Consider the following 12,799-nt stretch of genomic DNA (forward strand, 5'->3'; position numbering starts at 1 on the left):
GGTGAAGCCTCATTGCTATGGGAGACCCCAGCATATTAGAAATTCTAGTCCTATGAGATGACCACCAAGAACACAATAGGAGCACTGGAATAGAGTTAACCAGGGCCTATAGTGCTACAGAGCACAGAGCTGAGGAATGACCCAAGCCCCTTGGAGGAGACCAGAAGATCCTGTGTGGATCCCAGACACTGGAACAAGAAGCTGTAAAAGTGAAATTGCTTTGGATACCCCAAGATGTTAGAGATGCTAGAGCTATGGGATACCAGCTGAGGAAAGCTCTTTATTGGGAGTGGAACCAACCCAAGAGAAAGAAGTTGTTGAAGTCAACAAAGAAGAAAGGACTTATAGACCTGAATACTGTGTTGGCATCTGACATGGAGGTTCAGAGTTTGGGGTTTGCCCAGCTGTTTTTGCTGTCTTGCTTTGTCCAGTATTCCCTGGCTATGACATTTTAGAATGGTAATGTATATCCTATGATGTTGGAAATATGTGATTTACTTTTTGCTTTTTATTTTATAGGGTATTACAGTTAAGAGATTGCATGAATCTCAGAGGAAACTTTGGACTTTGGGCTTTTAACATTGTTGACACTATTAAAGACTGTAGAGGCTTTTGAGGTGGGACTAAATGTATTTTGCATTATGCTATGACTAGGTACAGCCCCTAAGTACTGGAACAAGCCTATGGGGGCCAGGGAGTGAAATGTGCTGGTTTTTATATGCATGACCCAGGGAGTGGCACTATTAGGAGATGTGGCCTTGTAGGAGGATTTGTGTCTTTTTCTTCCTAGCGCCTGGAATATAGTCTTCTTCCAGGCTGCCTTTAGATCAACATGTAGAACTACCAGCTCCTTCTCTAGCACTGTATCTGCCTGGATGCTGCCATGCTTTCTGTCATGATGATAATTGACTGAACCCCTGAAATTATAAGTTGTCTCCAATTAAACATTTCCCTTTATAAGAGTTGCCATGGTCATGGTGTGTTTTTACACCAATGGAAACCCTAACTAAGACAGAAGTACTCTTCTGATAGATCAACAATATATGCAATGTAGCTGTCTTCTGCCATTGTTGTAATAATTTTTTTGAGGCTACATTCAGAAAGACTCGTTCAGAATGGAATAAACAGAGGGATATCCTCAGAAAATAACCTTACCTAATGATGCTTCCAACTTTTGAAAGGAAAAGACCTAAAGAATTTTTTTCCTAAAAAGCAACAACAGAAAAAGTACCTGGGAGCTCAGAGACCAAGAGACAACATAACTAAAATGACTGATGTTATGTAGGAATTAGTGAAGGTGGTGGGAGAAAAGCCCAGTGTCTGTAATGGAGAGGTTTAGGGTAGGGGAAGTGAGAAGTAATGATAGGAGCCACAAGTACTGAGTGAGACTTGTCCTGGGTTTCTTTGGGATCTGACACAAAGAGCAGAGCCATGTAAGCCCTTTGATACCAGACATGGAGCTACAGGATTTAGAGTTTGTCCTGCTGAGTTGTAGCCTTCCTTTGTTCTAGAATCTCCTCATCCTGTCCCCTTTTCCCCTGTATAGAAGAGTAATACATATTCTGTGCCATCATGTATTAGAAGTATATAGTTTTTTTTTATTTTATAGGAGATTAAAATTAGATTGTTTTGAGTCTTAGAAGTGATTTTTAATGTTGGACTTTTAGACAGTATTGAGACTAAAAGACTAGGGAACTTTTAAACTAGGACTAAATAAATTTTATATTATAATATAGTATGATATTGTAATTACGGTATGATATTTATATTATGGCTCCCAATGGGGGTGAGGCAGTAGAATTGGCTGTTTGAATGGGAATGGCTCTTGTGGTGTTCATATGTATGAATTCTTAATCTCAAGTTGGTAGCACTGTTTGGGAAGGATTAGGAGTTATGGCCTTGTTGGGGGAGATATATGACTGAGGGTGGGCTTTGAGGTTTCAAAGATTTATGCCTTTTCCAGTGTGCTCTCTGAGTCTTGTTGGTCGATCAGGATGTGAGCTGTTAGCTACTGTTCTAGCTGTTTATCACCATACATTTGCTCTGCCATCATAGATTAGCACTCTGGAATCATAAGACGAAATAAACTTTTTATAGGTTGGTTTTGGAGTGGTGTCTTATTATAGCAATAAAAATATGACTAAGACTTTATTTTTTCTGTTTCCTAGAGCTGGCTTATTATTTGCTATATACTCCAGGTTGGCCTTGAACTCTTGTCGCAGCCTCCCAAGAGTTGTAATTATAGGCACTAGCCACCACACTGGGTCTTGAACTTTTTCCTTTAAAGCTTAGTTTGTCTGATATGAAAATATGCATATATAATCTTTAGTCAGTATTTTCTAGGTATAGCCTTTTATCTTCATCCTCTGTCATTACAATGTTTTCTGGCTCTTTCTTCTTTTTGCTATTAAGAATAAACTTTCTCAAATAAGTCTTATAGCTATAATAAATAGAATATATTCTAATAATCATGAGTAAAAATTAGCCAAAATAGCATATTCATATAATTCAGATGTCTAAGAGGAAATGTCCCATATAATGAAGAGATTTGGCAAGATACTCTGTAATACCATATATTCTGAATTAGATTCAGTAGTAATGAGAGCCCTTGATGTTTTGTCTACTGTAGCACAATCAAATATTAATATCATGACCTGTGAAATATTTTAGTGACAATATTTAACTTGAATATCATCATGAAGACATACAGAGTATGAACATATGAGAGTAAGACATATGAGAGTATGGAATATAATATGGGACAACTGACTTGAATCTTTCAAAAGCATCAACATTATATATCATTAGATAATGAAAAATAGAATACTCTTGTGCTGATTAGAAGAGACTACAGAGGAATTTTACCCTGAATTAAGATCATACGTATATGGAAAGTTCTATATCTCCCAATGGCTTCAGTGAAGGTATGGACCCAGGTTGGGACAGAGACTACTGGTACTTTGGAGTTCCATAATGCCCAATCATTTACTTAGAAAGCTTCAGACTCAGGGTAGAGACCACATCAGGGTTAAGTCACCCTCAGGTGTGTGTATAGTTTCATAAACTACAGAGAAATTGCGAGATCTAGACAGGCCCTAACTAACATAGAACAACAGCAAGGCTCTGACAAGAACTTGAGATAGAGCATACCACCCTAAATATAAGTCTCACAGAGAAAAATGAAATCTCAAAACTACTATGACTTAGTTCTCTAATGAACATTGTAAATGCCACCCTGGAAAGAGGGAACTTATTTTTTTTTTTTTAAGTAAAATCTACCAATGAAAGGGGAACAAAAGACAAACCAGTAAAAAAGCTCCAGATATTCATATCCCACTCCAGGAACAGAAACAACATTAGAGACTAAGCCTCATCTATGAATCATTAGTCCCTTAATAACAATATTTAATGAAATTTATCCAGAAGAATTTCCAGAAAAGAATTCAAAAGAATGATTATAATAATAGTGGAACAATTCAAACAAGATAAATACAAAGATATATAAAAAAAAAAAGGAAGTCAATTCAAGATACGAAAATAGAATTTTAGAAAATAGAAAATATATTTGCTGGAGAAAACTCCAATTAAAGTTATGGTAAAAATGAAAAACTCAGTAATCCAAGCAAAAAATCCCAATGGTAAACCTTTACCAATAGCGTGGAACATGTAAAAAAAATTAAAAAACAGGGCTGAAAGGCAAGGTAGAGGAAATGGAATTGGAAACTCAGAAAAAAATAAATGGTAAATTTAGAAAGATATACAAACAGAAATATCAGTCCTTCCACCAGAGAACTCATGGACAATATTGAAAATCTCAAAGCACTATAACCATAGAAATAGGTGACTAATAGCATAGTAAATGAGTAATTTCAATAAAATCATAAAAGAGAATTTTCCCAAACTAGGAGAAAGTGATACCTGCCCAGATTCATAAGAGCCTACAAAACTACCGTTACATTAGACCAGAAAAAAATTTCTTCTGGACATGTTATAGCTAAAACATTAAAAACACAACCTAAGGAAAGACTATTAAAGGTTTTAGGAGAAAAAAAATCAAGTCACTTATAAATGAAGGCTTATCATAATACCACTTGATTATTATGAAGGGTCATCAGAGAACCACTTGGTTATTAGACAAAAACCTTTAAAGCTAAGAGGGCTTAGAAAGATGTATGTCAAGGGTTTTTTTTTTTTTTTTTTTTGGTTTTTTGAGACAGGGTTTCTCTGTGTAGCCCTGGCTGTCCAGGAACTCACTCTGTAGACCAGGCTGTACTGGAACTCAGAAATCTGCCTGCCTCTGCCTCCCAAGTGCTGGGATTAAAGGTGTGTGCCACGACCACCCAGCGTATTTCAAGTTCTTAAAGACCAAAAGTGCCATCTCAGATTTCTATACCTAGCAAGACTGTATTAAAATTAAAGGATCAAAAAATCTCATGATAAAAATAAATTAAAGGAGTTTATGACTACCAATCTATATCTACAGAGGATACTGGAAGAAAAGGATAAACAAAGCCATAATTATCTGAGGGAATAAATTATTCTAAAACAGAATGACAGGAATTAATTGTTCCATAATAACCCTTAATATTAATGTTCTCAATTCTTCAATAAAAAGACAGATTAACAGTGTGGGTTGGAATGTAGGAATCATCTTTTTGATGCCTCCACGAAACATACCTCATGCCTATTGATATACACTTAAAGACTAGAAAAACTTATATGAAGCAAATGGAATTAATGAACAAAACATAATAGTTACTTTTGTATGTGACAAAACAGACAGCAGTGCAAAATTAGTCTAATGAGATAACAAATGTGAATTCATGCTCATTAAAGGAATAATCCTCCCAAAATACATTATAATCTAAACATACATGCACCAAGCAGTATGTTGATTTGAATGAAAAAGGCCTGAGCCTCATAATCTTGGACATTTGAATACTTGATCTCCAGATGGTGGAACAGTTTTAGTAGATGCAGTTTTGTTGGAAGAAGTATTCCACTGAGGTGGGCTTTGAGAGTTTAAGATCCCTCCCTACTCCCAGTTTGTTCTATCTGGCTTCCTGGTTATGGTTCAAGATGTGAGCCATCAGTTTGATGTTCTAGTCACCATACCTATCTGTTTTCTATGGTGTTGAGAAGATTCTTATCCCTCTTAAACCATAAGCCTAAGCACTCACTTCCTTCTTTAAGTTGGCTTGGTCATGGTATTTTATCACAATAGAAAAGTAATTAGTATAAACAGGGACAATACATATATATATATATACACACAAAAGCAAGTTGGGGAGGAAAGGGTTTATTTAGCTTACTTCCACATTGCTGTTGATCACCAGAGGAAGTCAGGACTGGAACTCAAGCAGGTCAGGAAGCAGGAGCTGATGCAGAGGCCATGGAGAAAGATATTCCTTACTGGCTTGCTTCCCCTGGCTTGCTCAGCCTGCTCTCTTATAGAACCCAAGACTTCCAGCCCAGGGATGACACCACCCACAAGGGGCCCTACCCCCTTGATCACTAATTGAGAAAATGCCCCACAGCTGGACCTCATGGAGGCACTTCCCTAACTGAAGCTCCCTTCTCTGTGATAACTCCAGCCTGTGTCACATTTACACACAAAACTAGTCAGTTCAAATCCCAACACTGATATAGTATATGATTTCAATTACTCCCTCTGTCCAACAGACAAATCATTTGATCAAAACTTAAACAGAAAAATATTGTGTTCAAAGAAATTACAAAATCAAATGGACCTAACAGATATCTACAAAATATTCTATCCAAACACTAAAGAATATACTACATTCTCATGAGCTTATGGAACTTTCTATAAATTTGGCCACATATTAGAACTTGAAGCAAGTTTTTATACCCACAGATAAGTTTAGTCTTCACTTCTCACCAACTTCTTATGTAAAAGACAGAGATCCACAAAACAATAACCAATAAAAATGCAGAGTTGTAGAATCTCATTCTGTTTCATACATCTACAAAATACTACTATACTTAATGCTCTGGGAATATGTCAGAAGAGAGGACAGAAAGATTGTAAGGTCCAGAGGATCAGTGAGGTTACTGTGAGATTGTGTTTTCTACTAATACCATAATATATCAATATCAAAAAGTTTCACCAACATTACTGCCCAAAGTACTGGATGGAGGAAAACCCATGAGGCCTTATGTGGCCTAATGAATTCCCTAATGTATTCCCATAATGAATAAAGATTTCAAGAGAGTGTATATGTGTGTGTAACAACAACTAAAGTAAAAGAGGCCATGGGAAGGACTGAAGGGGGAAAAAAGGGCAAAATTATGTAATTATATTATAATTTAAAAATATTACAAATGTAGCTCCAGTTAGGATTTTAGCCATTTCGCTACGGAGTAGTTTTTCAGCCTGCTATACTCACAGATGAGTCCCTCTGAAATGTCCTTTGCCTTCACACCCAGTTCTGGGTTAATAGGATATTTGCTACACATATCCAGTTTCCTAGTGTTTTTTGTCAGAGGACTTTTCAAGTTCTGCTTTGTTATCTGAACTGGAAGTTCCCTGATCTCTTATTTGCGGCTTAAGTAAAAACCCTGCATTTTGTAAATGGTCAGGAAGCACCATCCAAGATATGTGTGTTAAGAGTTTTAGTTTTCTTCTCAAGTTCTTATACTAAGACAGAAAACAAGTCACATTTTCGTAGAGAAATAAACTCTTAAACTGATAGTGAATTTGAGCACATTCATTTTAGAAAAAAAAAATGACAGAAAAACAGCGATACTTAAGAAAACTTGAATTAAGCTCTATGATTAAACTTCTGGCTTTGGCCACTAGAACTATGTCTGAAAAGCTTGGCAATGCTAGTGCAGTGACACCGTATAATGGAGGGCTGCTTCCTGCAATGACTGTTAAGTGACTCACCTTAGATATCCACCCACGACATTTAGAGGCATCTTTTTCTGCCATGAGTACTAGCTTGCTTCCTGCCTAACCCTGATTAGTCTACATTGATTACTACAGACATAGCCTGGCCTGTGAATTCTCTGTGGGAAAATAACAGTGGTACAGAGCCAGCTCCCTTGTGCTCTTCGAGAGTGAGGGTTTCATCTTTGACTACCTTGGGAGTTCCAGGATCCCCACATCCACTCTGGAGCTGGAGCCACTCTGGTGGCTCTGACTTCAGGAACTCCTGCAGATGGCTGGGTCCAAGTCATCTTCTTGTGGGTCTGTGAATGCTTCCCATCAGGTCATAGATGCTCTTGCATCTTAATCTATTGTTCTCTTCTGTGTGGTCCAATGCCAGGGTGAAAAACCAAAAAGCCTATTTGTAGTGGCCTAGTGGGGTGATTTCAAGAACAGGGACTATTCTCTTCACTTATATTATCAAATCCCAGGGAGGGGCAGTGTTCAGTTTCGAGGCTACCAGGAGATCAAGGAAGACCCTTGAACTCAATTGTGTCAGGCAATTAAGTCCTGTCTCCATGAGAAAAGTCTTTTGTGTCTCTAACACCTACCGGGGATTTTGGTACATCAACCAGTTTCTGACTTGAAGGAGGATGCCCTTAGGGAGTCTGAGGTCTGGGTACTTCTGGAAGATACTTTTCAGCTTCTTTTGTGTTCTTGGAATGACATAACCTTTCAAGGCTTTAGCATTCTGAGAGGTCCCTAGGTACCTGTACTCATACCACCCTTGAGAAAGAGCTATGAGAACTCTCCTGTGAACCCAGGCAGACAGATGCAAAGGTCTGCAGTGAAGGCCTGAGTTCCTCCTGATAGGAACAAAAAGGAAGCTACCCTTTCTTTAAGAGAAGGAATCATAGAAGGTTGTGGCTCAACCTGGACTCTGCATTCTGGGCTTCCCAAGTCAGACCACACTTTGGTTCCTTTCATAACAGCTAGCACATGTAGCTCCTAAGACAGAATACGAATAGTGCCAGTATCACCCACTGAGGAGATCTTGGCTCTGCTTTATGGCAGATCCATTTAACTTTGGTTTCTTCCGTCAGGGAAGAAAGTACTTGACAGTTCTTGATCAGGGGGATTTCTGCAAATCCTTCAGTTAAGCTTTGTTCTTAAATCTAACAAAAAGACCAACGGAACTCAAAACTTGTGAAATTTATAGCTAGAGGCAAAGCAATACTTTTCTCCTTCATCAATGGATATGTAGTACTCTCTTCTCTGCGAGAAACAGTGGCCACCCCTTTCCCTCTTCCTGACCTTGCTGTCTGTTCTCAAGGGTAACCCAGGAAGACAGTAATACTCACAGGATTGCAGGTGAGGACCTTTCTATACCTTGTCCTTTGTTCCCTGTTTGTTGATAGTTGATCACTTCACTATCTTTAGACTGTTCTTCCAAGATAGCTCTTGAGTTCTGCCAGATGCATGCCACCTGCAGGGGAAGCCTGTGGGTAGTTTCTACATTAATCCTGTTCTCTCCCCCACTAAATATAGGAGCCTGCTTAGGGCGGGTCATAGATCAGGCTACACAGGCACAGGTTTTGCAGAACAATGCACATGTAAAAAAAGAAACAAGGATATGCCTGCCTTTACATGAATACCACCAGACTCCCTGAGAGCCCTGCACGCCCTTGGAGCCAGAGTTATGTTTCTTTGTTAGGCAGTGAATCGGATATTAACAGGCATGGAGGCCCTTGAAAGTGGACTAAATAGCTTTGGGTTCCACCTTCTTCTCTTGGATAAAACACTAACCTTGAGAAGGGAAAATATCACAATTGTACTCTTAGGATTTGAAATACTATGTGAAAGAAGCATGGAAGTATCCTCCACAAAATTTAAAACACTGAATGAAAAGAATGAAAGGAAGGCTCTGCACTATTACATGATTTTTTTTTAATCAAAAGTTTTGTATCTGAGTTGTCTTATGTCATGGCATTTAGAAGTCACACCTTCTACTAAATCTTTGCAAAGCTAATAAACTGCTTAGGACTTCAGTGATGATGGGAAGGTTGGAATGTTGCAGGTTATTGGGCCCCTTAAATAGAATTCCTTGCCCACCTATGTGTTATATCTTATATCTTGTGAGTAACAATTAAAACCCTTCAAGATGTATTAATGTAACAAAAAACCCAACCTCCATGAACCAAATTGCTAAGAATGCCATCAGACGGCATCTCAGGTCTACAGCATAGGATTCCTCCCTCTGTGCAGCTGGCTTCTAACTAAAGTTTCCATTGACATTTTTGAAAAGTACATTGATTTCCAACTTTATTTTTTCTGTCACATAAAACTTTTGTTAAACTTTACTTCATTGAAACATGCAACTCAAGATAGCCTGAATTTGTGTTCCAGAGCTATGGCCACTCTTATTTAACTAGAGAATAAACTATTTTTTGAGGGGGGAGGGGCTGAGAATTGTCTCTGAAAAAATAAAATTGCAGACATACCATTCTTCCCCTTTGAAAAGAGTTCATCTAAAGGAACTTATCAATCACTTGGATAGAGATATCCCTCAAAGATTTATAACTTCAAGAAATATGATACACCTAAAATCATAAGGATGGGATATTATTTTAGTGAGATATGTACATACACCTTGGAAGTCCTTCCTCAGGTATAGTTGCTTACAGATTATTGCAGGCAGTGCCATTGGAGGTTCTCTGTTGTGGAGAGACTTTTGGGGGGAGGGAGTCACTGGGCCGTATCTGACATTGGCCAAGAGCAAGGAAATGGGTTGATTTCAGGGCATGATGAGGAAGTCAGTTCAAGCAGGAATCTAACTTTATGCTGTAATTGGGAAGTAGGTTAAAGCAGGAATTTTAATCTTAGGGTGGAACAAAAGAAATAGGCTTCAGGCAAAATTTTGGGCTTGGACAAGGAAGTGGGCTCAGGTATTTTGGTCATTCTGACGAGCCCTTGGGAACAGCTGTCATGGGACTTTGCTTACTGCCTGGCTCGGTCCTTATTGTACTCCTGGCCCTTAATACTTGCATGCAATTAAAATGTTATAAAAGTGGATTGGAAAAAAATTAAACCTGCCTTCAGTCTCAGAGTTGACTGGGGTCATGCTGCAGCATTGTCTAATTGTCTCTTTCTTTTCTTTTTCTTTTTCTTTTTTCTTTTTTAAGTTTTGGCATATTCTTTATTGGAGTTGTTATCAACGTTCATCTGCCTTAGATTTATTTAACTTACAAATGCTTTAGAAATGGGTGTATCATTACGGACAGTAGTAGAGATGAAATCAGAATGTGTATAAGTTTTTTGAGTGATTGACAAAGCACTACTAAAAGCAGGTAATTCATTCTTATAATTCTAAGAATGCAATTCATGTCCAGATATTAAGGCACTGGTACTTGAATTCATGTTAAAGGAGTCAGTTTAAGGTGTGCACTGCACTGTGCCAGAACATACTGTACCAGATCTCTATTTTTTTCCATTTTTATTAGATATTTTCTTTATTTACATGTCATATGTTATCTCCTTTCCCAGTTTCACCCTGAAAAAAAGAAAAAATGGTAAAATAAAAAAACCTGTTCCCTCCCCCCTGATCACCAACCCACCCTCTCCCACTTCCTGGCTCTGGCATTTCCCTACACTGGGGCATAGAACCTCCACTTATCAGAGAATGCATACCATGTGTTTTCTTTTGTGATTGGGTTAGCTCAATCAGGATGATATTCTTCAGAGACTTGAAGTTTTTGACAAACACATCTTTAACTTGCTTAGTTAGAGTTACACCAAGGTATTTTATATTATTTGTAATTATTATGAAGGGTGCTGTTTCCCTAATTTATTTCTCAGCATGTTTATCCTTTGTGTAGAGGAAGGCCTATGATTTGCTTGAGTTAATTTTATATCCAGCTACTTTGCTGAAGTTGTTTATCAGGTTTAGGAGCTCTCTGGTGGAATTTTGGGGGTCACTTACGTATACTATCATATCATCAGCATATAGTGATAATTTGACTTCTTCTTTTCCAATTTGTATCCCTTTGATCTCCTTTTGCTGTCTAATTGTTCTGGCTAGGACTTCAAGTACAATATTGAATAGGTAGGGAGAGAGTGGGCAGCCTTTTCTAGTCCCTGATTTTAGTGGGATTGCCTCAAGTTTCTCTCCATTTAGTTTGATGTTGGCTACTGGTTTTCTGTATATTGCTTTTACTATGTTTAAGTATGGGCCTTGAATTCCTGATCTTTCCAAGACTTTTATCATGAAGGGATGTTGGATTTTGTCAAATGCTTTCTTAGCATCTAATGAGATGATCGTATAGTTTTTTTCTTTGAGTTTGTTTTTATAGTGAATTACATTGATGGTTTCCGTATATTGAACCATCCCTGCATCCCTGGGATGAAGCCTACTTGATCATGATGGATAATCATTTTGATGTGTTCTTGGATTCTGTTTGCAAGAATTTTATTGAATATTTTTGCATTGATATTCATGAGGGAAATTGCTCTGATGTTTTGGTTCTTTGTTAGGTCTTTGTGTGGTTTAGGTATAAGAGTAATTGTGGCTTCATAGATTGAATTGGGTAGAGTACCTTCTGTTTCTGTTTTGTGGAATAGTTTGAGGAGTGTTAGTATTAGGTTTTCTTTGATGGTCTGATAAAACTCTCCACTAAACCCATCTGGTCCTGGGCTTTTTTTGATTCGGAGAGTGTAATGACTGTTTCTATTTCATTAGCAGATATGGGACTGTTTAGATCATTGATCTGATCTTGATTTAACTTTGGTACCTGGTATCTGTCTAGAAAATTGTCCATTTCATCCAGGTTTTCCAGTTTTGTTGAGTATAGGCTTTTGTAGTAGGATCTCATGATTTTTTGGATTTCCTCAGTGTCTGTTGTTATGTCAATCTTTTCATTTCTGATCTTGTTATTTAGGATAGTGTCTCTGTGCCCTCTCGTTAGTTGGGCTAAGAGCTCATCTATTTTGTTGATTTTCTCAAAGAACCAGCTCCTGGTTTGGTTGATTGTATAGTTCTTTTTGTTTCCATTTGGTTGATTTTAGCCCTGAGTTTGATTATTTCCTGCCTTTGACTCCTCTTGGGTGAGTTTGCTATTTTTTGTTCTAGAGCTTTCAGATGTGCTGTCAACTTGCTGGTGTATGTTCTCTCCAGCTTCTTTTTGGAGGCACTTAAAGCTATGAGTCTTCCTCTTAGGACTGTTTACATTGTGTCATATAAGTTTGGGTATATTGTGGCTTCATTTTCATTAAACTCTAGAAAGTCTTTAATTTCTTTCTTTCTTGCTTCCTTGTCCAAGTTATCATTGAGTAGAGTGTTGTTAAGCTTCCACATGTATGTGGGCATCCTATTGTTTATGTTGTTATTGAGGAGCAGCCTTAGTACATGGTGATCTGATAGGATGTATGGAATCATTTCAATCTTCTTTTATCTGTTGAGGCCTGATCTGTGACCAAGTATATTTTGGTCAATTTTGGAGAAGGTACCATGAGGTGCTGAGAAGAAGGTATATCCTTTTGTTTTAGGATAAAAAGTTCTATAGATATCTGTTAAATCCATCTGTTTCATAACTTCTGTTAGTCTCACCGTGTCCTTGTTTAGTTTCTGTTTCCATGATCGGTCCATTGCATAGAGTGGGGTGTTGAAATCTCCCACTATTATTGTGTGTGGTGTAGTGTGTGCTTTAGTAAAGTTTCTTGTATGAATGTAGATGACATTGCATTTGGAGCATAGAGATTCAGAATTGAGAGTTCATCTTGGTAGATCATACCTTTGATGAGTATGAAGTGTCCCTCCTTATCTTTTTTGATCACTTTAGGTTGAAAGTTGATTTTATTTGATATTAGAATGGGTACTCCAGCTTTTTTCTTGGGACCATTGGCTTGGACAATTGT

At 37.8% G+C, this 12,799-nt stretch overlaps 1 protein-coding gene across 1 annotated transcript in view; it reads right to left on the minus strand.

Annotated features, from left to right (window-relative positions):
• Window positions 1-8,360, minus strand: part of LOC116074695 (sulfotransferase 1C1) — a 53,254-nt gene extending 44,894 nt beyond the window's left edge. The window contains exon 1 of the mRNA XM_031347431.1: window positions 8,251-8,360. The gene's annotated coding sequence lies outside the window, so the exon portion shown is untranslated. The remainder of the gene's footprint in view (window positions 1-8,250) is intronic.
• Between the last annotated feature and the right edge of the window lie 4,439 nt (window positions 8,361-12,799).

The sequence above is a fragment of the Mastomys coucha genome, unplaced genomic scaffold (genome assembly GCF_008632895.1).
Source record: "Mastomys coucha isolate ucsf_1 unplaced genomic scaffold, UCSF_Mcou_1 pScaffold3, whole genome shotgun sequence".
NCBI classification, from domain to species: domain Eukaryota; kingdom Metazoa; phylum Chordata; class Mammalia; order Rodentia; family Muridae; genus Mastomys; species Mastomys coucha.